General features: G+C 43.6%; 1 long non-coding RNA gene across 1 annotated transcript in view; it reads right to left on the minus strand.

Moving 5' to 3' along the window:
- The window catches only part of LOC132402447 (uncharacterized), a 93140-nt gene that overhangs the window by 32184 nt on the left and 33869 nt on the right, over positions 1 to 27087 (minus strand). Inside the window, exon 2 of the long non-coding RNA XR_009514901.1 lies at positions 837 to 1206. This is a non-coding gene — a long non-coding RNA (uncharacterized LOC132402447). The remainder of the gene's footprint in view (positions 1 to 836; positions 1207 to 27087) is intronic.

Consider the following 27087-nt stretch of genomic DNA (forward strand, 5'->3'; position numbering starts at 1 on the left):
TTCACCCATGCCTAAAAACTCCTGTAGTTTTTTAGTAGTGTGAGGCCATGGGAGACCCATAATAGTGGCTATTTTCGATAGGAGCAGTTTCACACCTTCTGTGGAGATGTGATGGACAGGAAAGTCAATAGTAAACAACACAACTTGGCACTTAGCAGGGTTAATAATCACACACACAAAATGCTGGTGGAACACAGCAGGCCAGGCAGCATCTATAAGGAGAAGCGCTGTCGACGTTTCAGGCCGAGACCCTTCGGGTCTTTGTATGTGTTGTTGTTTGAATTTCCAGCATCTGCAGATTTCCTCGTGTTTGCTCTGAGGATTAATAATCAACCCATTTTGGCTTAAGTGCTTGAGAAGTGTGCGGAGATGAGACGCACGTTTGGATTTGAAAGCCCTGGTGCCAAGTATGTCATCCAGGTAAATGAAGAGAGAGTCTAAATCTTTTAATACAGAATCCATCAGCTGATGGAAAGTCTGTGCTTCATTTGTCAGCCCAAGTGGCTCGCGTAGTAACTCAAAGGTTCAAAAGTACATTCAATGTCAGAGAAATAGAAACAATATACATCCTGAAATGCTTTTTCTTTGCAACCATCCACAAAAACAGAGGAGTGCCCCAAAAAATAAATGACGGTTAAATGTGAGAACCCCAAAGTCCCTCCAGCTCCCCTCCCTCCCGCACGTAAGCGGCAGCGAGCACCAATCCCCCCACCCCCCACCGGCAAAAAAAAAGCATCGGCACCCGCCACCGAACATTCAAGCGTGAGCAAGGCGACAGCAAAGACGCAGACTTGCAGTACTTCAAAGACTACACTGTTCCCCAGCGTTCGACATACCACAGGCTCGCTCCCTCCCTAATAAGGGAGAAAGAGGTGACTTTCTTTCGCAGTGAGAATGGAGGCATAACAAACAACTCGCTGGTTTCCATTGCGTCGCTTTTTTCGAGCTCTGTGTCCAAAGATCTCGAGACTCTGGGCACGCAGCTGTAGATCCTCTGCCTCCCCCAGTGACACACGGATCTCCTGCCGTGACACTGCCCGCCTCCAGAACCCTGAGACCCTAGGCCTCCAAAGGCGAGCCAACCTCGTAGGCCGAGCCCTCAGCGGGCCGAACAACGGCCATTCGTGAAACCACGAAGGGCGGGTCCCACTCCCACAAAGAGCCATAGTCAGCGTGTAACTCTGGGTCAGGGTCTTCAAAAGAACTCTGAAAGGGAAAAATAGAGATGTTAAAGATGGAATTAGAGCTGTTCCCAAAGAAGCAAGCAAAGGAGTCGCCGTTAGGTGCCATTGACCCTCCTAATCTCCGCCTGTCAGTATTGAAACTCAGAGGCAAAACAGGATTATCACTGCTGTTTTTGGAATGTCCTTCAAGCATACAGGTACCTGATGTTAGCCACTAACTAGATCAACTTCGGAAAAAATTAACTTTGTGGGTAAACATTTCAAAAAGTCTCGAATGGGTGGGATTGGGTAATGATCAGGTACGGTGGTCTCGTTAAGGCGTTGGTAATTGTCACATGGGTAACAACCGCCAGCTGATTTAGGGACCATATGGAGGGGCAGGGCCCAGGGGCTATTCGGCCAGCACACAATTCTGAGTCTTTCCATGTTGACATACTCAGCCCTCACAGCTTTCGGCTTTTCTGGGTCCAGACTACATGCGCGGGCAAGGACCGGCAGGCCAGCTGTGGAAATGCGGTGCCTGACCCCTTGTTTTGTGACTGTAGTGGAGATTGTGCTTGGTGAGGTTGGGGAATTTGCCCAGCAATCGAGTAATCTCACATGCGGTGGTGCACGCGCTTGACAGATTTGTTGTGGGGGACTTATGGGAGTGCAGAATAACAACCCAAAGTCCTTGACGTCCTCAAGCCAGCAGTTCTTGAGATCTGCTAATAGTCCTTGGGCACACAGGAAGTGTGCACCGAGCAGTGGCCTAGCCTCTTTAGTCAGGATGATGTCCCATGTGTAATGTCACCCACTGAAGCAGAGCATCACCCATCGTGTCCCATAAACCTGGATCCTGCGGCCATTCGCAGCCTCCAGTGAGATTTCATCGCTTTGCCTTCTGATCAATAGGTGACGCTGGCAGCACACTCACTTGAGCACCCGTCTCCTTGAAAGGGTGTCCATAATGAACAGTAGACATCACTGGCAGCTGGAGCCCACAGTGTTCACAGACCTCTGATGTTCCGATACACTGGCACTGTTGAGGCTGCAAGGCGGTCGGCACTTCCTAACGTTCGTACCAAAGCAAGTGTGGTAAAAACACAGGCCCAGTCGGTGTCGTCTGTTCGGCAGCCGCAGGTGTCTTTGTGTTGGAGGCCTTGCTGACCGGGCTTCTTGAGGTAGAGAAAGCAGGAGGAATGATGCACCGCTACTTGGCTGAGAGTAGCCTGTCAGCCATTTTAGTAAGTTCCCTATATTCCTTCACAGGAACATTAGCAAGGGCTACACGAACTGGATGAGGCATTTGCTGCATGAAGAGCTCTTTTAAAAATAAAACAAGAATGGTGATTTCCCAGGAGATCCAGCACATGGTCCATTAGCATCTGATGGCTTAATATTGCCATTGCCAGGCAAGGTGAGCAATTGTCGGCCTGCTTAGACTCCAACAGACCAAAGCTCTGTAAAAGGTGAGATTTCAGCAACTGGTATTTATTGTGTTCAGGTGGCTGTTCCAGTCGACTCACCACTCTTGCAGCCGTGGAGTCTCTGAGCAACGAGTCTCGGCTTGTACAAACCAAACGACGTCATCTTGCCCCCAAATCTCAGCAGTTTCAAAGTATCTGCGTTGGCCGACATGCTCAATAACTCTGGAATTGTCCTAGAGCATCAGGGTCACCAATTTAGATTTTTGCAAATAAAATAGTGTGAGGCATTTTAAGTCTAAGAAAAAGCCATAAAAACACATTTATTGTCTTCCAAAGTCTGAACACAAAGTGCGCAAAGGAGTCCTTTAAATCATTACGTCATCATGTCCGACCAGCTTCCTGTGAACCCGACTCAATGTCGGTGTTTGTGAATTCTGTACAGTTCCACCAATTACATTGCCTTACACTATTGTACCAGCCTCTTGCACTTCCTTTGGCATTTCCTTCCCTAAACCCACCAACCTCTCTGTGAAATGTTGCCCCTATTAAATTGTTCCCCTCTCATCCTAAACCTATGCACCTTAGTCTTGGACTCCCATACCCTGGAGAAAAGACTGCTGCTTCTTAATCTCTTACAATCCAAGGAATGAAGACCCTGTCTGGCCAGTCTCTCCCTATAACTCAGGTCTGGTAACATCCTCATAACTTTTAAAATATGTTTACTGAGGTCCAGCATGTAATAGGCCCTTCTGTCCCTTTGAGCCATGTAACCTGGCTACCCCCAATTTAATCCTAGCCTAATCATGGGAGAATTTACAATGAGCAATTAACCTGCTGACCAGTACGTCAGCAGCTCCAGTGGGAATTGGCCCACTCCTGTGTCAACTGGAAAACAGGAACTGCAAAGAGACAACCGGCAGGTCAGGCAGCATCTGTGAAGAGAGAACCAGTCAATGTTCCGGTCAAATTACGTTGTAGTTGTAGTTAAATGTTTCTTTCCCCAGGCAGCTAATCTGATCAACTATCTAGTTTGCTCCACTCCTTTTATCTAACACCCTTCTCTCTGCAAATCACTTCTGGAAGATGCGATGTTATGTTGAAGTTGTACACAACATTGCTGAAGCCTAATTTGGGGTATTGATTGCAGTTTTGGTCTCCTACCTTCAGGAAAGATGTAAGTAAGGTTGAAAGAGTACAAAGAAAATTTACAAGGATTTTGCCAGGACGGGAGGACCTGAGTGATAAGGAAAGCTTGAATAGGTTAGGACTTTATTCCTTGGAATTTAGAAGATTGAGAGGAGATTTGATAGGTGTATACAATTTTGAGGGGTAGAGATAGGGTAAATGCAAGCAAGCTTTTCCGCTGAGTTTGGATGAAACTACAACCAAAGGTCAGGGGAAGACCATAAGATATAGGAACAGAATTAGGCCATTTGACCCATCAAGTCTGCTCCACCATTTCACCATTGCTGATCCATTTTTCCTCTCAGCCCCAATCTCCTGTCTTCTTCCCGTATCCCTTCATGCCCTGACCAATCAAGAATGTATTAACCTCCGCTTTAAATACACATAAAGGCTTGGTCTCCACAAACAGATTCACCACTCTCCATTCTAAAAGGAAGCCCCACTATTCTGAGGCTGTGTCCTCTGGTCTTAGACTGTCACAGCATAGGAAAAATCCTCTCCACATCCACATGTCTTAATTCAAGGACTTCACTGAAACATTTCAGAAAGTCCTTCACAGTAACATAGTCTCTAAGATTAAACTCAGTTGCCATTCTATTAAATAGCAAATAAAAAGGCTACTAAGTGTATTTCTGTATGTTCATAGTCTTTTGCTGTCGTAGCCCAACCATTTCAAGGTTCGATATGTTGTGTATTCAGATACACTTCTGCACACCACTGTTGGAAAGTGTGGTTACTGTCACCTTCCTATCAGATTGAAGCAGTCTGGCCGCTCGCCTCTGACCCTTCACATTAACAAGGTGTTTTGACCCATAGAACTGCCGCTCACTGGATGTATTTCATATTTTGCACCATTCTTTGCAAACTCTGGAGACTGTTGTGTGCTTAAATCCCAGAAGATCAGCGGTTTTTGAGATACTCAAACCACCCCATTTGGTATGAACAATCATTCCATGGTCAAAGTCACTTAGATCACATTTCTTCCCCGTTCTGATGTTTGGTCTGAACCTCTTGACCATGTCTGCATGCTTATGTGCACTGAGTTGCTGGCACATGATTGGCTGATCAGATATTTGCATTAAGCAGCTGGTGTACAGATATACCTAAAGAAGTGGCCACTAAGTGTAGGTCAGATGGGATCCATTGTGAGTTGGTAAGTGTGATGCAAAATTGGCTTGTTCATAGAAGACAAAGGATAGTGGTGGAGCGGTGGTAATCTTATTAGTGGTCTATGACAAGTGGTGCTCCACAAACTTTAGTGCTGGGATCTCTCTTTGTGATACAGTAGATATATTTAATTGCCACATAGGTTATTCTGAGCAGCCACTTACTTGGGACAATTCTTCAAGAACAAAAACTAATCAAAAAAATAGCCTGTGTTCCCTTTGTTTATCTTGGACACTAAGCCACGTAACTTGGACAGGAGACTGTTGCCAAATGGTTTCTAACTAGCAGTTCACTTGTGTGGCTATTAGATACTGCACCATGCTTAAAGCAATTTGATTTTAAATAGCACCAACTGCATGTGTTTGTATTAAAAAATCAGTGATTTTTGTCACTGACAGTAGGCAAGAAATAAGTAGTGAAACAACTCAGAACTGTTTTGCTCACTGCGGTTTCAAGCATTCAGGCGCGGAGATGTCAGAAACAGCCTGGAGTGAAAATGAAACAATTTCAGTACTTTAACGAGTTAGGAATTATGAAGGATTTGAAGGCATTAACCATCATCTTGAATGTTATAATGAAAATAAAGATCTGGAAGATGCAATCATTGAAAGGATTTTATGAAGGCAGTCCATCATCTACACAAGGTGTCTGCACTGATTCAGTTCACTTACATTCAATCAAGAGAACATAGCAGATTAATTCTTCCGTCGATAAATACTGGGGACTAATATACAGTTTTGCAGTGAGGTAGTAGTATTGATTGTGTTCTAATTTGTTCTGTATTTCATTTAAATGCATACTTTTATTTAGTAGTTTATTATCGAGGTGGGTGAGGAGGGTGAGTGAGTGGTCTGTGTTGTCTCCCAGCCTCTTGCTCGTTGCTGCCAGAGGAAGGTGTCTCTGTCTCCCTCTCGCTTGCTGCTCCTAAGGAAGATCCTTGTGTTGAGTGATCTTTCTCTCCCTCAATGCTGTCGGAGGATGGTGTAGGAGGTTTAATCGATGTGGTGTGTGGATTGTGGACTCGTAACTCATGTTTATGGCATGTTCTAATTTCTGGTTGTTCCTTTGTTTTGTTGGTATTTTTGTGTGATTATTGAATCGGAACGGCCTGCAGATAACAGACACTCAGCTGAACTGCAAAATGCCGTTTGGTTTTGTATTTTATATTTGTTTTTGCTTTTTTTTGTTGCCATTTGTGCAAATTTGTATTTTTCTATGCACGTGGGATGAGATTGATGGTTTTTCTCTTTGAACCAATTCCATGGTTCTTGTTTCATGATTATCTCAGAAGATGAATCTCAGAGTGCTATTATGCATACACATTTGATAATAAATGTACTTTGCATTTTTTGATTCCTTTGAAAATTTGGCTAATTGGGGCAGCCACTTAATTGAGCCAAGATGTACTGGACACAATGTGTCCCAATTAAGCAGGATCCATTGTATATAGAAATGAGTTGGACAAAAATATAGATGAGCTGATTAGTAAGCTTACAGATGACATGAAAGGCAGTGGAGTTGTGGTTAGTGTGGAAGTTTGCCAAAGGGTACAGCAGGATCTATCAGCTGGAAATCGGGGTGGAGAAGAGACAGATGGAGTTCAATCTGGATAAGTGTGAGGTGTTGAACTTTAAGAGATCGAATGTCAGGACCCTTAGGGACACTGAGAAACAAAGGGATGTTGGGAGATCAAATGCAAGAGAACAGTGTACAGTAAATGACAAGCCAGGAAGCATCTACAGAAAGGGTCATAGCGTCTTAGAAAGGAACAGCACTGGAACAGGCACTTCGGCCATTCTAGTCTTTGCTGAACCACTTAAACTGCCTGTTTCCATTGGCCTGCACCAGGACCATAGCCCTCCATACCCCTACCACCCATGTACCTATCCAAACTGAAATTGCGCTCATAGGCAACACTTACGCTGGCAGTTCCTTCCACACTCTCATGATCCTCTGTTCAAAGAAGTTTCCCTTCATGTTCCCTTTAAACTTTTCACCTTTCACCCTTGACCCATGACCTCCAGTTGTAGTCCCACCCAGCCTCAGTGGAAAAAGCCTGCTATACCCTTCATAATTCTGTATACTGCTATCTCATCTCCTCTCGATCTACTACGTTTCTAACCTTCTCAATCTTTCCTTATAACTCAGGTCCTCCAGACCCAGCAACATCCTCGTAAATTTTCTCTGTACTCTTTTAACCTTGTTTAAATAAAGTTGAAGAGTATGGTTAAAGAATAAGGAATAAACAGTCCATGTTTTGGGCCAATACACTGCATTAGGACCCAATGAAGGTTCTTGGCCTGAAATCTTGACTGGATAAATGTTGCCTGACTTGCTGAGTTTCTCTAGAATTTTACATGTGTTTCTCTGGATTTCCAGCAACTGCAGAATCGCTTGTGTTTACAGAAAATAGCAAGAGCCTTTATAAACAGGAGAAAATCTGCAGTTGCTGGAAATCCGAGCAACACACACAAAATGCCGGAGGAATTCAGCAGGCCAGGCAGCATCTATGGAAAAAAGTACAGTCGGCATTCTGGGCCGAAACTCTTAGGCAGGACGTATCACCACTTAATACCATTTACAAGTAAGCTGATGGCTCCATTGTTGTTGGTAGACACTCAGATGGCAATGAGGAGTGAGTCCTGCTGAAGGGTCTCGGCCCGAAATGTTGGCTGTTTGTTTACATGGATGCTGCCTGACCTGCTGAGTTCCTCCAGTGTGTTGTATGTGTTGCTTTGAACCCAGCATCTGCAGAGTATTGTGTGTTTAGGAGCGAGATAGATTGGTTAGTTGAGCGGTGCTGCAACAACGACTTTGCGCTTAGTGTCTGGAACTTGAAGGAATTGATTGTAGACTTCAAGAAGGGCAAGTTGAGAGAACACACACCAGCCCTCATTGACTGGAGAATGGCGGAAATGATGAGCAGCTTCAAGTTCCTGGTGTCATCATCTCTGAGGATCAATCTAATGATGCAATTATGATGAAGGCATGGCAGCAGCTATACTGCTGGTATTTGAGGATATTTAGTATGTCATCAAAGACTCTGGCAAATTTTTATAGATGTGCAGTGAAGGGAGTCCTGACTGGTATTGAGACTCCAAAGCACAGGATTGCAGGAGGATGCAGAGGTTTGTAAACTCAGCCAGCTCCATCATGGGCGCATCTTTCCCCATCAGTAAGGATCTGACCTATTCTCATTACTACCACAGGAGCCCAAAGACACGGACTCAATGATTAGGGAACAGCTTCTTCCTCCCTATCATCAGATTTCTGAATGGTCCATCAACATTCACTCGGTATTCCTTTCTTTTGTACTGCTTATTTATTTTGTTATTTATGGTATTTTCATGTCTTTGCATGGTACTGCTGCTGCAAAACAGAAATAAATCACATCAGAATCAGAATCAAGTTTAATGTCACAGGCATATTTGTGATATCAGCAGCAGGACATTGCATTACATAATAACAAAAACTGTAAATTACAGTAAGAAGAATACATATATATATACAGAGCCTATAAAATGTACTCACCCCCCCTCCCCCCCGCCAGAGGTTTTAATGTTTTACTGTTTTACAACATTGAATCACACCGGATTTTATTTGGCTGTTTTGACTCTGATCAACAGAAAAAAGACACTTTTGTGTTTTGTGTTAAAGTGAAAACAGATCACTACAAAGTGATTGAAATTAATTACAAACATAAAACACAAAATAATTGATTGCATAAGTATTTGGCAGCAATTACAGCCTTGAGTCTGTGTGGATAGGTCTCTATCAGCTTTGCACGTCTGGACACTGCAATTTTTCCCCATTCTTCTTTACAAAACTGCTCAAGCTCTGTCAGATTGCATGAGGGTCGTGAGTGAACAGTCCTTTGCAAGTCCAGCCACAAATTCCCAATTGAATTGAGGTCTGAACTCCGACTTGGCATCTCAAGGACATTAAGTTTGTTGTTTTAAGCCATTCTCGTGTAGCTTTGGCTTTATGCTTGGGGTCATTGTCCTGCTGGAAAACAAACCTTCCCTCAAGTCACAGTTCTCTTTGACAGTCTTTTTCTGTTGATCCATGTCAAAAGAGCCAAATTAAATCCACTGTGATTCAATGTTGTAAAACAATAAAACATGAAAACTTCCATGGGGGGGGGGTAGGTGAATACATTTATAGACACTGTACATATATATACATATACACATACTAAACATCGGTGCTAGAAAGTTGGTGAACCCTTTAGAATTTTCTTTATTTCTACATAAATATGACCTAAAATAAAATGTAACCTAAAATAAAACCCAATTAAAGATATAAAAATAAAAACCAAGATAAAGAAAACCCAATTAAACACATAACTCAAAAACATCACACTTCTTCATTTATTTATTGTTAAAAATGAACCAATATTATGTGTATTTGTTGGAAAAAGTATGTTAACCGCTGTTTTCTGTAACTGGTGTGATCCCCTTGTACAACAATAACTTCAACCAAATGTTTCCAGTAACTGTTGATCAGTCCTGCACATCGGCTTGGAGGAATTCGAGACCATTCCTTCATACAGAACTGTTTCAGTTGATCAATATTTCTGGAATGCCTTGCATGAACAGCCCTCTTAATTGGGTTAAGATCTGGACTCTAACTTGGCCATTTCAAAAGACAAATTTTCTTCTTTTTAACCCATTCTTTTGATTTGCTCGTGTGTTTCAGATCACTGTCTTGTTGCATCATCCAACATCTGTTAAGCTTCCGTTGACTGTTAACCTGACATTCTCCTGTAAAATGCCTTGATACAATTTTTGAATTCATTTTTCCCTCAAAGGCTGCAAACTGTCCAGGCCTTGAGGCAGCACAGCAGCCCCAAATCATGATGCCCCTTCCTCCGTGCTTCACAGTGGGGATAAGGTTTTGTTGTTAGTGAGCAGTGACCTTTTTCCTCCAAACATAGCACTGTGCATTCCTGCCAAAAAGTTCAACTTCTGTCTCACCAGTCAACAGAACATCGTCCCTGAAGTGTTGTGGAACATCCAGCTGGACTTTGGAAACTTGAGACGTGCAGAAGTGTTTTTTTTGGACAGCAGTGTTTTTTTTCCCCATGGTGTCCTTCCATGAACACCATTCTTGTTCAGTGCTTTTCTTCTAGTGGACAGAGACCTTAGCAAGTTCTTGTCATGGTCCGGTCTGGGGTCCGCATTCCGGTTCCGGTTCATGTTTCGGTTGGACTAAACCATAAACACCCGATGCTCATCTGGTTGTCTGGGAATATTAGTGGCCCTGGGATTGAGTGTGGTTGAGGGGGGGGGGGGGTTGTCTTGTCAAGCTTCCCTGGCAAGATTCTCATGGAGCAGGTGGCTGGTGGAAGGCTGGTATGGCCAATTGCCATCTTTAGGCTGTGTTGGAGAACCATTGTTTCTTGGAGCCTTGCTGGTAGTAATCGGATCTGTCATTGCGGTATGGATTCAGCTGTTTCCCGGGCCAGCTGGGTGGCCGTCAGCCACTCCGAGCCAGGTAGGGATCCACTTGTTTCTGTAGCCAGCCGAGGTTGCTGGCCGTGACTGAGACTCGGAGCAGTCCCGATGCAGAAATGGAATTGTCTGTCGTTCTTTGGTGTTTGTCTCTTCCTGTCCTCACCCTGAGGGGTAAGTTGGGCCATTCTGCCGTTGTCATGTGGGATGATTTGTCTTGCCCTCGCCCCCGTAGGGTAAGTCAGGCTGTTCTGCCATTGTCCTGTGGGGGAAATCTGTCTTGTCTTGTCCTCGCCTCCATGGGGTAAGTCAGGCTGTTCTGCCGTTACCCGACGGACGGTCCTGTCCCACCTTGGTGTGGAGTGAAAGTTGAGTCCCGGCTTGTCGACGGAGAAGTCCTGGCTCTATGTCTATGTTTTGTCCAGTCTCATGTTAGAGTCTTGTGAAAGATGAGTCCCGGCTGTATGTTTATGTACTGTTCCTAGTCTGCCTCCAAGCTCCAGCCAAGCCTCGACCCCAGCCTCAAGCCTCAAGCCAGGCCTCGACCCCAGCCTCAAGTCTCTAGCCAACCCTGGTTTTGGGGGTCCGAGCATGAGGCGAGACCCAGGTTCTGGGTCCTTGTCCAGTCTCGGGCTCAGAGTCCACCCCAGGCTCCTTGTTCCCAGTCCCTCATCCTGCCCTGTTCCTAGCACTGCAGTGTCTGCATCCTGCATTTGGGTCCTGATACGACACCCCCGTATGACAGTTCTGGAAACCTCTGCAGGTTTTCTGGTGTTTCTCTTGGGTTCTTATTCACCTCCTTCAGCATTGCACATTGTGCTGTTGGTGTGATCTTTGCAGGATGCCCAGTCCTCGGGAGAATAGCAACGGTACTGAGTTTCCTCCATTGGAGACAATTCCCCTTACTGTGGACTGATGAAGACTCGGGTCTTTAGAAATGTTTTGCTTTCTTTTCCTGCTTCATGCATCTCGACAGTTCTTCTTCTAAGGTCCTCTGAAAGTTGTTTTGATCAAGGCATGGTCCACCTAAAGAGATCTTTCTTGAGAAGCACAGGCTCTGTCAGTAACCTGACTTTGTGTGTCTTTTTCATAGTGCAGGGCACCTCTATAACCCACACCTCCAATCTCATCTCATTGATTGGAACACCTGACTCCAAGTAGCTTTCTTTTAGAAGGCGTTACCCCAGAGGTTCACGTACTTTTTGAAGAGAGAATGTGATTGTTTAAATGGTGTACTCAGTAATGAATGAGAAGGAATACAATTATTTGTGTGTTATTAGTTTTAGGCAGATTGTGTTTGTCTATTATTCTGACTTGGATTAAGATCAGACCACATTTTATGAATAATTAATGCAGAGAACCAGGTAATTGCAAAGGGTTCACAAACTTCCTCTTGCAGCTGCGTATATATATGTTAAAAGAAATAAGTAGTGCAAAAATGTAGTGAGGTGCCCTCGGTCATAGTGGTCCTTAATGATGGATGCCTTGTTTTTGAGGCATTGCTCCTTGAAGATGTCCTATATGCTGGGGAATCTATTGCCCACGATGGAGCTGGATGAGTTTACAACTCTCCGCTGTTCATTTCAATCCTGCGCAGTGGTCCCTCCATACCAGCACCCTGTTAAAAAGCTCTGCAGAAATTCTGTAGAAATTTGTGAGTGTCTTTTTGTGACATACTAAATCTCCTCAAACTCCTAATGAAGTATAGCTGCTGTTGTGGCTCCTTTGTAACTGCACTAATATGTCGAGCCCAGGATAGAGCCTCAGAGATGTTGACAGCCAGGAACTTGAAATTGCTCACTCTTTCCACTTCTGATCCCTCTATGAGAACTGGTGTGTTCCCTCATCTTACCCGAAGTCCATATAAGACAGTGAAAATAAATATAATTCCGAGTCAAATTCTGACCGTCAGGGACATTGATGTATATTCCTCTATCATCCATGTCCCTATCTAAGAGTCTCTTAAACATTCTTAATGTATCTACCTCTTCTCCCTCTACTGAAGTTCAAAGTAAACTTGTTATCTACCCTGAGAGTGCATTCCACACACTCACCACTCTCTGTGTGGTGGTGGCATCCGTCGGTCTGGAGAGACCATGGATCTATGCCTGGAGTTTCCAGGGCGCAGGCCTGGGCAGGGTTGTATGGGAGACCGGCAGTTGCCCAAGCTGCAAGCCTTCCCCTCTCCACGCCACCGATGTTGTCCAAGGGAAGGGCACTAGGACCCAAGCAGCTTGGCACTGGTGATGTCGCAGAGCAATGTGTTGTTAAGTGCCTTGCTCAAGGACACAAACACACTGCCTCAGCTGAGGCTCAAACCAGTGACCTTCAGGTTACTAGTCTGATGCCTTATCCACTAGGCCACGCCCAACACGTAACAAAAAACAAACTCTGACATACCCGCATACTTTCCTTCAATCAGCCTAAAATTATGCCCAACACGAGGAAATCTGCAGATGCTGGAAATTCAAGCAACACATACAAAATGCTGGTGGAACACAGCAGGCCAGGCAGCATCTATAAAGAGAAGCACTGTTGATGTTTCAGGCCGAGACCCTTCGTCAGGACTAACTGAAAGGAAAGATAGTAAGAGATTTGAAAATAGGAGGGGGAGGGGGAAATGCGAAATGATAGAAGACCGGAGGGGGTGGGATGAAGCTATTTATTCCAAGTCCCATTCCCATTCTGATATGTCTATCCATGGCCTCTTCTACTGTCAAGATGACTCCACACTCAGGTTGGAGGAACAACACCTTATATACCTGCTAGGTAGCCTCTAACCTGATGGCATGAACACTGACTTCTCTAACTTCCGTTAATGCCCCTCCTCCCCTTCTTACCCCATCCCTGACAATATTTAGTTGTTTGCCTGTTCTCCGTCTCCCTCTGGTGCTCCCCTCCTCCTTTCTTTCTCCCGAGGCCTCCAGTCCCATGATCCTTTCCCTTCTCCAGCTCTGTATCACTTTTACCAATCACCTTTGCAGCTCTTAGCTTCATCCCACCCCCTCCGGTCTTCTCCGATCATTTTGCATTTCCCCCTCCCCCCACTACTTTCGAATCTCTTACTATCTTTCCTTTCGGTTAGTCCTGACGAAGAGTCTCGGCCTGAAGCGTCGACAGCGCTTCTCCCGATAGATGCTGCCTGGCCTGCTGTGTTCCACCGGCATTTTGAGTGTGAAACAAATAAATTATGCCGCCTGGTATCAGCCATTTCAGACGCTAGCTGTCCGCTCAAACTGTGCCTCTTATCGGAGTGACTGTGCCACTGTTCCAATAGAGACCAGAAGCTGGCTGTCAGTTGTTTCAGGTTTGGGATTTACAGCCTAGTTTTCAGTGCGGAGGTTGAAACAACCCCAAGCCGTTGGAAACAAAGTGTTAATACTTTTCAACAGTAGTCACTGTTAAACCGGAGAACAGTAGCAATCCTCACTGTGCTCACACACGATGTTTATTTGTGCTAATCGGGCTAGGATTTCACACATATGAATGTCTCATTCAAACCATGACTGTTTACTTTTAATAAGTGGAACGGGAAGAAAGCTTATTTGTCCTATGCTCCCCGATGCCAAGTAAAATTAACATCTCGCGTGCTGGATTAGTGTGCTGAATGAAAACAATGAGATATAGAGGCAAACAGCAGCAGCAGATTCCCCTGGAGGGCAGGGATCATAGTCACTGAATGCTACAGCACAGTACAAGCGCATTAACCCACAATGTTGTGCCCAACTTTTAACCTATTCTGAGATCAATCTACCCTTTCCCTCCACGTAATCTCCATTTTTGTTTCATCCCTGAACCTACCTAAGATCCTCTTAAGTGTTTCTAATGTATCAGCACCTGGTAGAACATACTAGGCATTCACCACTCTGTTAAAAAAAAACTACCCCTGGCAGACCCCTATACTTTCCCCAATCACCTTAAAACCATGCCTCCTCATATTAGCGATTTCAGCCTCAGGGAAGTGCCTCAGGTTGTCCACGTTATCTATGCCTCTTATCATCTTGTCTATCAGGTCAACAAGAGTGTTGGTGTTTGCAGTTCCAGTCCTGAGGCTCCACACATCCAGTGCTGGTCGATGCCATGTCACAGAGAGCACACCGACATCTCTAACTCCGCAGAAGGCTGAAGAAATCTGGCATGTTCATGAGGATTCTTACCACTGCGGTGTGCCGAATGTCAAATAACAGTCAGATTTCAGGAAGGAGATTGACAGCCCAGTGACACAGTGTCATAGCAACAACCTGCCCATTAATGTCAGCAAAACAAGTGAGCTGGTCATTGACTTCAGCAAGCAGAGGGTGGTGTACATGGTGCAATCTACCTCTCCATTAATGGTGCTGAGATCAAGAGGATTCAGGGTTTCAAATTCCCCGGAGTGGATAGCCTGTCCTACTCCCACTACATAGATGCCATGTTCTAGAAAGTTCACCAATGCCTCTCCTTCCACAGGAGGCCGAAGAAATTTTGCATTTCCCTGTCGACCCTTACCAATTTCTATTGATTCACCATAGCTTGGAATGGTAACAGCTCTGTGACAACAAGAAATTGTAGAGAGTCGTGAACACAGCCCAGTCCACAGGCAAGCCTACCCCCCTCCATGGACTCTGTCTACATTTCGCACTGCCTCAGTAAAGCAGCCAGTACCCCCCCCCCCCCATCTCTGGACAATCTATTTCCTTCCCTCTCCCACTGGGGAGAAGATGCAAGATCCCGGAAGCACATACAACCAGGCTTCAGGGCAGCTTCTGGAGGGATAGTGATGATACACAGAAAGAAGACACACAAAATTCCGAAGGAACTCAGCAAGGCAGGCAGTATCTACGGGGGGGATATACAGATAATGTTTTAGGTCAAGCCCCTCATCAGAATTAGTTCTTGGCCCGAAACTTTTAATTCCCCTGCATAGATGCTGCCTAACCTGCAGTGTTCCTCCAGAGTTTTGTGTGTGGTACACAATATCCGTTCCCTGACTGAAACTAGGACAGCGCAGAGGTGGAATGGTTAATTCAACGCTTTACAGCAGCAGCTGTAAGATCGGGGCTCATTACTCACTGCTGGCCGTGAGGAGACTGTAATTCCTCCCCATGGCCACGTGGGTTTCCTCCCACTCTCCAAAGACGTACAGGATAGGGCTAGTAAGTTGTGATGTGTGTGGGGACCCCTGTGGGCTTCCCCCAGCACACCTTTGACCTATGATGTTGCAGACAACGCATTGAACTGTATGCTTCAATGCTTCGATGTATATGTGATAAATAAATTACATTCTAGTGTCCAGATGCAACACAAAGTGAAGTGCTGGAGGAACTTCACAGGTCAAGCTGCGTCTGAGGATGGGAATAAACAATGAAAGATCCGTGCTGAGACCCTTCATCGGAACTGGAAAGGAAGGGGGTAGAAACCAGAATAAGAAGTTTGGGGAAGGAGTAGGAGCACAAGCTGACAGGTGAAAGGTGAGACCAGATAAGTGGAAAGGTGGGTGGGTGGGGGAAGGGGATGAATAAGAAGTTGGCAGGGGATAGGTAGAAAACATAAACAATTGAAGAAGGAATCTGATAGGGGAGGAGAGTGGATCATGAGAGAAAGGGAAGGAGGAGGGGAACGAGATGGAGGTTTTGGGCAGGTGAGGAGAAGAGAAGAGGTGAGAAGGTAATGAGAATAGGGAATGGTAAAACAGAGAAGGAGGAGTGGGAAAAATTTACTGGAAGATAGAGAAATCAAAGGTCATGCTCATGGAGACTACCCAGATGGAATATGATACGTTCCTTCTCCAACCTGAGTTTTGCCTCATTGAGGCAGTAGAGGCCATGGACAGACGTGTCGGTACTGAAATGGGAAGACGAATTGAAATGGGTGCCCACAGGACATCCTGCCTTTTACAGTGGATAGAGTGAAGGTGCTCAATGAAGCGGCCCAGCACAACGTTCTGGCCTGTACACTGCTGTACTCTGTTAACCCTTGATATCTTCGTCTACTTTCTCATGGACCCTGAGACCCCATAACACCAGCCTCATGAACAGCTCCTGTCCCGCGCTTGAATAGACCTCTTGCACCATAAAAATGAACTCTTGACTTTTCAATCAAACTCGCCCAGGCACCTTACACATTTTCTCTGTAATAGCAACACTATTTTCTGCAGCCTGCTTTCCTTGTAACCACCTCACTGTAGTTATGTACAAAACGATCGATTGGGGTCAAGACGGAAATGGATCAGCTATGATGAAATGGTGCAGCAGACTCGATGGGCTGAAGGGCCTAATTCTGCTTCTATATCTTTTTTGGATGGCTCACAAAACAAGGTATGTGTGACAGTAATAGACCATACTGACAGCTGTACCACAGTGGAGTACAAACAGGCTGCGATGATGGGTGAGCTGGATGCATGGAGGCAGAGGGGTAGGGAGGATGTAGTGGTCAAAGGAGTGGAGGGATGTTCGAGGGAAGGGATGACTGAATCCCACAAAGGGATGAGGAACAAAGATTGGCACCCCCTCAATGATCAACAAAATCAAAATGTGAGCTGGGTCCCAAATGTCCAGACAGGTTGAAGGAGTCATGCATCTCTTCTCTATCGGTATTGTAATCTCTGTTGTGTGTTTATTATGTTTATTACAGTAACCAGTCACATGAGTGGGAGGGCGTAGTAAAAGCAAAGGGAATAAGTTACGTATCTGTACTGGTTCGTGACTGTTTACAGCAGGGGACTGAAGGATGGCGTATCTTCTGTTGACTGCTTAATTATGCTTAACTTACACTTGCGTATGATTACGTTTTGTTGCTTCAAGATTGTATGTTTGCAAATTTCTAACAAAGGATCAAATACATACTGTATATTGGACTTTGGAACAATCGTTATTGGAGCTGAGGACACGTCATGCAAGTTTCACAGATTTGTTGGGGTCGCCTGCAGCAGTAATCTGTTTTGGTTTGGCCGCTGTACCTGTGTTGGTCCTCCAGAATTCACAGGCCATAGAACATTGCAGATCCTTCAGCCCACTCTAAGATCAATCTAAAGCTTTCCTCCCCCATAACCCTCCATTTGTCTTTCATCCATGTGCCTATTAAGAGTGTCTTAAATATCTCTATTTTAGCTGTCACCACCCCAGCAGCATTTTCCAGGCTACTACAACTCTCTGTGAAAAATACACAACCTCTGACATCTCTCCTATACTTTGTTCCAATTACCTTAAATATATGACCTCTCGCATTTCCGACTGTCACCCTGGATAAAGGAACTGGCTGCTTACTCTATCTGTATCCTTTATCAGCTTATACAATACATCTCTATCAAGTCAGCTCTCATCCTCCTTTGCTCCAATGAGAAAAACCCTCGCTTGCTCATCCTACTCTCATAAGACATGCTCTCTAATCCAAACAGCATCCTAGTAGATCTCCTCTACACCTTCTCCAAAGCTTCTACATCCTTCCGACAATGAGGTGACCAGAACCAAACACAATATTCCAAGTAGGCTCAAACCAGGGTTTTATAGAGCTGAAATATTACCTCATGGCATTTGATCTCAGTCCTCCTACTATACACCTTCTTAACCACCCCATCTGCTTACACCACAACTTAGAAATATTTATGGATGTTCACCCCAAGATCTCTCTGTTCCCCCACATTGTTAAGAATCCGGTCATTAACTCTGTATCCTGCCTTCAAGTTCGATCTTCAGAAGTGAATCACTTCCCATGTTTCCAGATTGCCACTTCTCAGCCCAGCCGTGCCTGTCGATGTCCTGCTGTAAGCGTCTGCACTGTTCACAACACCACCACATTCATGTTATCTGCAAAGTTACTTCCACTTCCTTATCCAAGTCAATTAACGAGTAGGGATCCCAGAACGGATTCCTGAAGTCATAGTCATTGAAAAGTAAAGCACAGACACAGGCTCTTCAGACCAACTAGTCCATTCTGAGCCATTTAAACTGCCATTGATGTAGCCCTCCATACCCCATCATCCATGTACCTGTACAAACTTCTCTTAAACATTGAAATCGAGTTCACATGTACCACTCGTGCTGGCAGCTCATTCCACACTCTCATGTCCCTCTAAGTGAAGAAGTTTTTCCTCATGTTCCCCTTAAACTTTTCACCTTTCACTCTTAACCCATGAGCTCCACCCATCCTCAGTGGAAAAAGCCTGCTTGCATTCACCCTATCTAAACCCTTCATAATTTTGTATACCTCTATCAAATGATCCTTTAATCTTCCACGTTCCATGAAATAAAGTCCTAACCTATTCAGACCTCCTGTCCAAGCAACATCCCTGTAAATTTTGTCTGTACTTTTCCAACCCATATTTACATCTTTCCTGTAGGGAAGTGCCAAAAACTGCACGGAATACTCCAAATTAGCTCTCACCAATGTCTTATAGAACCTCAGCATAACATCCCATCTCCTGTTGATCCCCAATCTCTGGGCAGAATATGCTTCATCTTCAACTACCCTCTTCCTTCTGTAGGCAAACCAATTCAGAATGAATGCAGTGATTTCCCTGGATGTCATAACTCCTGACTTGTCCTGTCAATTGTAAATCTTAGTTTGCAAGTGTCCCCTGCATTATCTCTATTGCAACTGTAGTGAGGAGCAGTGATAGAAATAGATATAGGGTCATATAAGAAACTCTTAGATAGGTACATGGATGGTAGAATAGTGGAGCATAATGTAGGAGGGAAGGGGTAGATTGATCATGGAACAGGTTAAAAAGTTGGCACAACATCGTGAGCCAAAGGGGCTCTACTGTGCTGTGATGTTTTATGTTCTGTAATGAATAATATTTTTATTTTATCAGTAGAGGTGTTGAACAACAGATGTTAGGCTGTGGAGACACAAGGTGTTCTGCAGAAGCTAGAAATCTGGAGGAATAGAAACATAGAAACATATAAAATAGGTCCAGGAGTAGGCCATTCGGCCCTTCGAGCCTGCACCGCCATTCAGTATGATCATGGCTGATCATCCCACTCAAAACCCTGTACCTGCTTTCTCTCCATACCCCCGATCCCTTTAGCCACAAGGGCCATATCTAACTTCCTCTTAAATATAGCCAATGAACCGGCCTCAACTGTTTCCTGTGGCAGAGAATTCCACAGATTCACCACTCTCTGTGTGAAGAAGTTTTTCCTCATCTCGGTCCTAAAAGGCTTCCCCTTTATCCTTAAACTGTGACCCCTCGTTCTGGACTTCCCCAACATCGGAAACAATCTTCCTGCATCTAGCCTGTCCAATCCCTTTAGAATTTTATAAGTTTCTATAAGATCCCCCCTCAATCTTCTAAATTCCAGTGAGTATAAGCCTAGTCGATCCAGTCTTTCTTCATATGAAAGTCCTGTCATCTCAGGAATCAATCTGGTGAACCTTCTTTGTACTCCCTCTATAGCAAGAATGTCTTTCCTCAGATTAGGGGACCAAAACTGCACACAATACTCTAGGTGCGGTCTCACCAAGGCCTTGTACAACTGCAGTAGAACCTCCCTGCTCCTGTACTCAAATCCTTTTGCTATGAATGCCAACATACCATTTGCCTTTTTCACCCCTGCTGTACCTGCATGCCCACCTTCAATGACTGGTGTACAATGACACCCAGGTCTCGTTGCATCTCCCCTTTTCCTAATCGGCCACCGTTCAGATAATAATCTGTTTTCCTGTTCTTGCGACCAAAGTGGATAACCTCACATTTATCCACATTAAATTGCATCTGCCATGAATTTGCCCACTCACCTAACCTATCCCAGTCACCCTGCATCCTCTTAGCATCCTCCTCACAGCTAACACTGCGGCCCAGCTTTGTGTCATCCGCAAACTTGGGGATGCTGCATTTAATTCCCTCGTCTAAGTCATTAATATATATTGTAAACAACTGGGGTCCCAGCACTGAGCCTTGCGGTACCCCACTAGTCACTGCCTGCCATTCTGAAAAGGTCCCATTTGCTCCCACTCTTTGCTTCCTGTCTGCCAACCAATTCTCTATCCACATCAATACCATACCCCCAATACCGTGTGCTTTAAGTTTGCACACTAATCTCCTGTGTGGGACCTTGTCAAAAGCCTTTTGAAAATCTAAATATACCACATCCACTGGCTCTCCCCTATCCACTCTACTAGTTACATCTTCAAAAAATTCTATAAGGTTCGTCAGACATGATTTTCCTTTTACAAAGCCATGCTGATTTTGTCTGATGATTTCACCTCTTTCCAAATGTGCTGTTATCAGATCTTTGAATGCACACAAAATGCTGGAGAAGCTGGGTAGGTCAGACAGCGTCTACAGAGGGGAATAACCATTGGTTCATGGATCATTCAGAAATCTAATTGTGGAGGGGGAGAATCATGAATGTAGGTATCTCCTATAACTTTTTACTGATTGGTCGTAATAAGAAGAGGGAACATCCCAGATAGTGAGGGTCCTTAGTGAGTAATGCAACCTTCCTGTGGTGCTGCCTCCTGAAAATGTTCTTGGTGGAGGGGAGATCGTTCCCCTGATGGAAATGGCTGAGTCTGCAACCCTCTTCAGCCTCTTTCAATCCTTGAATATGGAGCCTGCATACAAGATGGAGATGCAACCAGTCAGAAGGCTCTCCACTGTAGAAATCTAAGAGTTTTTGGTAACTTACTGATAAGATTATTATAACAATAATTTAAAATAATGTAATTTGAAAGTTCCACCATTTGAGTTCCAGGGATGGTAAAACTCAAAAATCCAGCATGCTTGAGACTTTGGTCGTGCTAGGTTAGCAGATTTCCCAGACTTCTGGGTGATAAGTCAATTGATTCTTCAACATGCCTTTTATTCAAGGTGACAAACAGTCTGCTGGAGAAACTCAGGGATTCAGAAGTATCTGTGGAGAGAGGAGAGAGCAATTGTGTTTGTCTCATGTCCAGAACCTTCATCAGGACTGATCACAACTGCATCAAACTGGTTTCGACCCAAAACATCGAACAGTTCTTCCCCCCTGCACTCCCACCACAGACGTTGCTTGACCCTCTAAGCATGTCTAGCAGGTTGGTTGTTGTTCCAGGTTCCAGTATCTGCCATCTCTTTTGTGTCTACACTTTTAATTCACTTTTCACAGATGTTACACAGTAGTATAATCATTTTTTTTCCAGGGAATCAGCCATGTAAGTACAAAGGCGGCGAGGCAGCAGGATCCCAGTGAGTGGCAAGTGAGAGGGAAATGTGGACTCAGGAAGTGGGAAAGTGGGAAAGGGGGTGTGGGAACTGGGGTCCCAGGAAGTGGGAAGGGGAATGGGAACAGAATCCCAGTGAATGAGAAGTGAGAGGGAGCTGGGGACATGGAGAGTGGGAAGGGAGCGTGAACTGGGGACATGGGAAATAGGAAGGGAGTGTGCCAAACATGATTAAGTAAATCAGATAACATATCATCAGGGTTCCCAGATGTTTAGATAACAGATTATTCGACATAACTCAGTTATAGATATTTAATTATGGTTGGGTTGAGTTGTTCTCCAATCTTGGCAATTCATTTGTAAATGTTTTGTCACCATACGAGGAGACATCATCTGTGCACTTTAAGTCTGTGGTGTGTTCCCCAAATGCTTGACCTTTATGTGCTTACCAATCAGCTGATTGGGCATCATTGCAACTTGGCTAACTATTCACAGACATTCATTTCATTCTTCTTTAATAACTTCATTGTATTTTCTAAAGCGATTATGCACAACGGTGATTAGTATTTGGACCATACATTTCACATTCTGCCTGACGATGGACCAAGCACTCAGAGGACACACCACAAATTAACAGCACACCGATGATGTCTCCCTGTATGGTGACGAAACATTTGCAAGTGGGTTGTCAAGATCAGAGACAACTCAACCCAACTATAAACCACCAGAGCCACACACTTTACAAATTATTTCCAACATACTTCGCTATAGATTACTCCATTGCTTATACTGTGGTTGGGCTCCAGGGAGTGTAATGGTACAGCGGGACTACAGAAGCAATCTGAACGGCAACACAAAGTTGGTGTTTGAAATATGGGCAAATGTGGTGAACTACATATACCTGTCTGGACACACCCCCTGCTGACTGCTCCTGTGGCTCCTCCCACAGGCCCTTGTATAAAGGCGATTGAGGCCTGAGCCCGGCCTCTCAGTCTCCAGGATGTAGTATGGTGGTCACTCACTGCTTGTTCCTTCTTCCAGTCAATAAAAGCCGATATCTCGCCTTTACGTCTCAGAGTGAGTTATCGATGGTACATCAGCAACTTATTAAAATCTGGTGTGCACCAGGAGACCAACCAAAGCTGACCTACCTGTGCATGAAATTGATATGGATCACTCGAGGTCACCAGTAAAACTTACATTGTGATAACAGCATGGTGGCCACAAGAGGACTAGGCAACAGACTAGGCTGTGATTATAGAAAAGGTTGATCATTCATAAGGGTAACAGTGAATCCAGTTTTCTGTAACAATGGGTGTGCTCTAGAACATAATCAGTGAAGTTCCTGAAACTTGGCTGTCGTCATTTCTGCGTTCAGTCTCTGCTTCTAGGCTTTGTTACCATCCACTTCCCTATTTACCAGTTACACTAGACAACAAAGATTTTTGCTTCCTGAATACTTTTGGATGTAACTTATGGATTTTGGGCTGTTCATCATGAAAATCATCATGAAATTTCCTTAAAATGCACCATTTAAAAAAAATCTGACTATATTTGTTATTTCAATTCATGATTCAAGTCAGAATAACTGATGCCAAGATTAAGAAAGGCATTTCTTGTTGGTCAACAAAACAAACAGGTCATCAACGACAGGCAATTCGAAGAACGTCTAGTGGGACTGGAGAAAATCACATGGAAGTTTCTTCAAGGATGTTGAACGTTTTTTGGCAACTACAGAGCACTAAACTAGTGCAGCTGGTTGACAACGTGCTTCAAGTATACAAAACATGTCACTAAAGATTCATTTTCTGCATTCCCATTTAGACTTCTTCCCTGCTTTCAATTACAAGCATGGTGAAAGCTTTCATCTGGACATTGCGGTCATGGAGAAATAGTATCAGGGCAATTGGAATTGATCAATGCCAGGTGATTATTGTTGGACACTCAGCGAGAAGCATCAGGCACTGAGTACAAATAAAAGTCATCAACAAAGAATTCTTAGCTTAGTTGAATGATTACAAAGCATCAGCACCATTATGCAATTAAACACTTTGTCTTCAATAAAATCAGGTAGATGGAGCTCATCAGCCTGGGAAGGTAATCCACCTAAGAGAGGGAAAACTCGGATTTCAAACCACCGCTGCCTTGCCACCATACCCACTCATGGGAAAGGCTTCGGGAGTAAACCCTGAGGACAAATCCGGAACTGGAATCCCTAAGGCAGTCCGACATTGCCTTCAACCTTGCTCTGGCAACTCCTGTGACGACACTGGTGCCAAGCTGTATCGACCCTTGCCCTTCCCTTGGACAACATCGATGTCGTGGAGAGGGGAGACTTGCTGCATGGGCAACTGCTGGTCTTCCATACAACCCTGCCCAGGCCTGCACCCTGGAAACCATTCCAGGCTCAGATCCATGGTCTCACGAGACTAACTGATGCTATCATTCAATAAAAGTTAATTTCTTGTTTCTCCAAATCCTTTCATGGTACAAGTTGTCCGAAATTATATTTGTGTCAGCTTCAAGCAGTCTATCATCAACAAAAAACAATTTGAGGAAGCAACAGCTTCAAAAATATTTGTTCAGTGTTATTAACCATATCACAATTACAGCACAGAAACAGGCAATCTTAGCCCTTCTGGTCCATGCCGAATGTTTACTCTCACCTAGTCCCACTGACCTGCCCAATATTCTTTCCCCTACAACTGGGACGTAGGAATACATACATCGTTCACTGGAAGGGGCATCGCAGATAGACAGGGTGTTGGAGAAAGCGTTTGGTCTTCTGGTCTTCAGCAGGCAGAGCACTGAGTATACAAGCTGGGATGTTACACTGCAGTTATACAGATTGTTGGCAAGGCCACACTTGGAGAATTGTGTTCAGTTCTGGTCACCCTGTTATAGGAAAGGCGTGGTTAAACTGGAAAGAGTGCAGAGAAGGCTTCAGAGCATATTGCCAGGACTAGAGGGGAGGATGAGTTAAAAAGAGACACTGGCAAGGCTAGATTCCTTCAAACGTAGGAGACTGAGGGGCAACCTTATAGAAATGTTTTAATAATAATAACAATAATAACAGAGACTTTATTGATCCTAAGTGGGAAATTCTTTTGTTACAGCAGCAACATTTAAAAACACACTTAGCAGTGTGCAGGTTTACCTAATAATAAAATACAGAATAATAATATGCACAATAATAATTTACCAATGTGCAATAATAATGTATGAAATAATAAAACTATTGTACTATGAGGTGTGCTCTCCTGCTGTGCAGAGATGAACTGTTGTATGTGCTTATTGCATTTGGTAGGAAAGATTTTCTTGCGAAAGCGGAGCTGAATGAATCTGTTCCAAAAGGTGCTCTGCTGTTTATTCATGGAGAGGATGTGCCAGATTGTCCATCACGGATAACAGTTTGTTTAGTGACCTCCTCTCCGTCACTAACTCAAAAGAATCTGGGTTATAGCCAAGGATGAATCCAGCCTTTTTGATGAGTTTTTGCATCACCAGCACCGTTGCTTCTCCGCCGATACAAAGCCACAGAGAAGACTGCACTGGCTACAACAGACTGGTGAAAGATCTTCATTATCCTGCTGCACACATTGAAGGATCTCAGCCTCCTCAGAAAGTAGAGTCTGCTTGTAAGCAGCCTTAGTGTTAGTTTTCCCGTCTAGTCTGCTGTCAAAGTGAAAACCCAAGTATTTGTACTCCTCCACCACCATATGAGAAGCATCGTTAGGGTGGATGCTAAAGTTTTACCTCCAATGTAAAACTTCAATCACTTACAATGGATTCTCAACAAGAAGAAGCAAGAATTTTAGCTCTCAAAGATGCCGCTCGCCAGAGATTGCAAAATTTAAACTTTGGAACAACAGCAATCTTTGACTTCTCAACTGCTGGATCGTTATAAATCTAAAATTACTGATCTTGAAAACTGGTCTCGAAGACAAAATCTTCGGCTAATTGGGATTCCGGAAAATTTTGAGAATGGTGATCTGGCTGTATTTTTCTCTAAATTTTTAATGGACGTCTTCGGCTCAGAAGTTCTGGATACCCTTCCAATAATCGACCATGCACATCGCACTTCTCGTTTTCAACCAGCTCCAGGTACGAAACCACGACCAGATTCTCCGGATTCATTATCCTCATACCAAAGAATGTTTGATTCTGGCTGCCCAGAAAAAGGGTATGATCAGCTTTCAAAATTTCCAATGTAGTATTCTGGAAGACTACAGTCCCAAAGTTTTGAGAGCAAGAATGGCTTTTAAATCGGTTATGTCAGAAATTCATCAGAAAGGCTATAAACAAGCGTTGCCATTTCTAGCACAATTGAGAGTTACTCTCAAAGATGAGACTTGTCGGTTGTTCAAATCTCAGTGGATGCCCAAAGATTCCTTGAAGAACAGTACTTTTTTCATTACGAGTTGACTAATGTATTGTATTTTTACTATTTGTATTAACTTTTTTCTTTATGCTAATAATTAGTCTATAGATTCGGACCTTTTATAATTTGATGATTCTTACGTGATGGTTGATGGTGTATTTTTTACACACTTAAGTAAAGTTTCATTTTTTTTTTGTTTATTCTGAGTTTGTTCTTTTTATATTATTATTCTGTTTGTTTTAAAAATAACATACACTTTTTTATATCTCTAATGCTTAAATATTAAGATTAAAAAAAAACTTTTTCCTAAGATGTCGTTTCCTTTTCCCAAAAGACCTTGGTGCTTGGATACATCACATCTGTTTGGATGTATCTGAACAAGATTTTCTTTTAAAATACTAATACAATATTATCTATTCTTGGGTTTTAACATTTTATTTTTTTCTTTTAATCCTTTTGTTTTATATATATATAACACTAATTTTATAGTTTAATCTTTTTTATACTAACCTTTTTTTAAAATATGGGTGGTTTGTGTCTTTTTTTTAAACTTTTTCGTTTGAGTTGCCGTCTTGAGACATGGGGGTAAAGTTAGTATTAGTTTGCCTACTTGCCTCTTTTTGGCTTTTTTTCTGGGGTTTTGAGGGTGGGGGGGATTCTTTTGCCTGCTTTTTGTTTAGTTCTACTTCATGGGCTGACTCGAAACTACAAAAATGGTTGGAGTGTCATAACTTCTGGTTCCTCCTTGAACTTACTTCCTTCTTCTGGATTTGTGAGTTCATCTTTTTTTTTAACCTTATCTGTTAACCGTGATAAATATTGGCAATATGGATAAGATTATTAATTTTGTTTCTTGGAATACTTATGGTTTAAATCATCCGATCAAATGGAAAAAAATATTCAAAGTATTCCATAGAATGAATGCTAATATTATCTTTGTACAAGAGACTCATGCGAGGAAAGTGGATAAGTCAACATTTTTTTTAGGTTTTGGAAAGACAAACAGTATCATTCGAATTCCCAAGCCAAAATAAGAGGTGTTCCCATTTTTATAGATTCTTCAACCTCTTTTATAAACTATAAAACAATTTTGGACCCACAAGGTAGATTTTTGCTTGTCACTGGTTCACTTTTCAATCAAAAAGTTGTTTTCGTTAATGTTTATGCTCCAAATACTGACTCTC

This window comes from Hypanus sabinus, chromosome 12 (assembly GCF_030144855.1).
Source record: "Hypanus sabinus isolate sHypSab1 chromosome 12, sHypSab1.hap1, whole genome shotgun sequence".
NCBI lineage: Eukaryota > Metazoa > Chordata > Chondrichthyes > Myliobatiformes > Dasyatidae > Hypanus > Hypanus sabinus.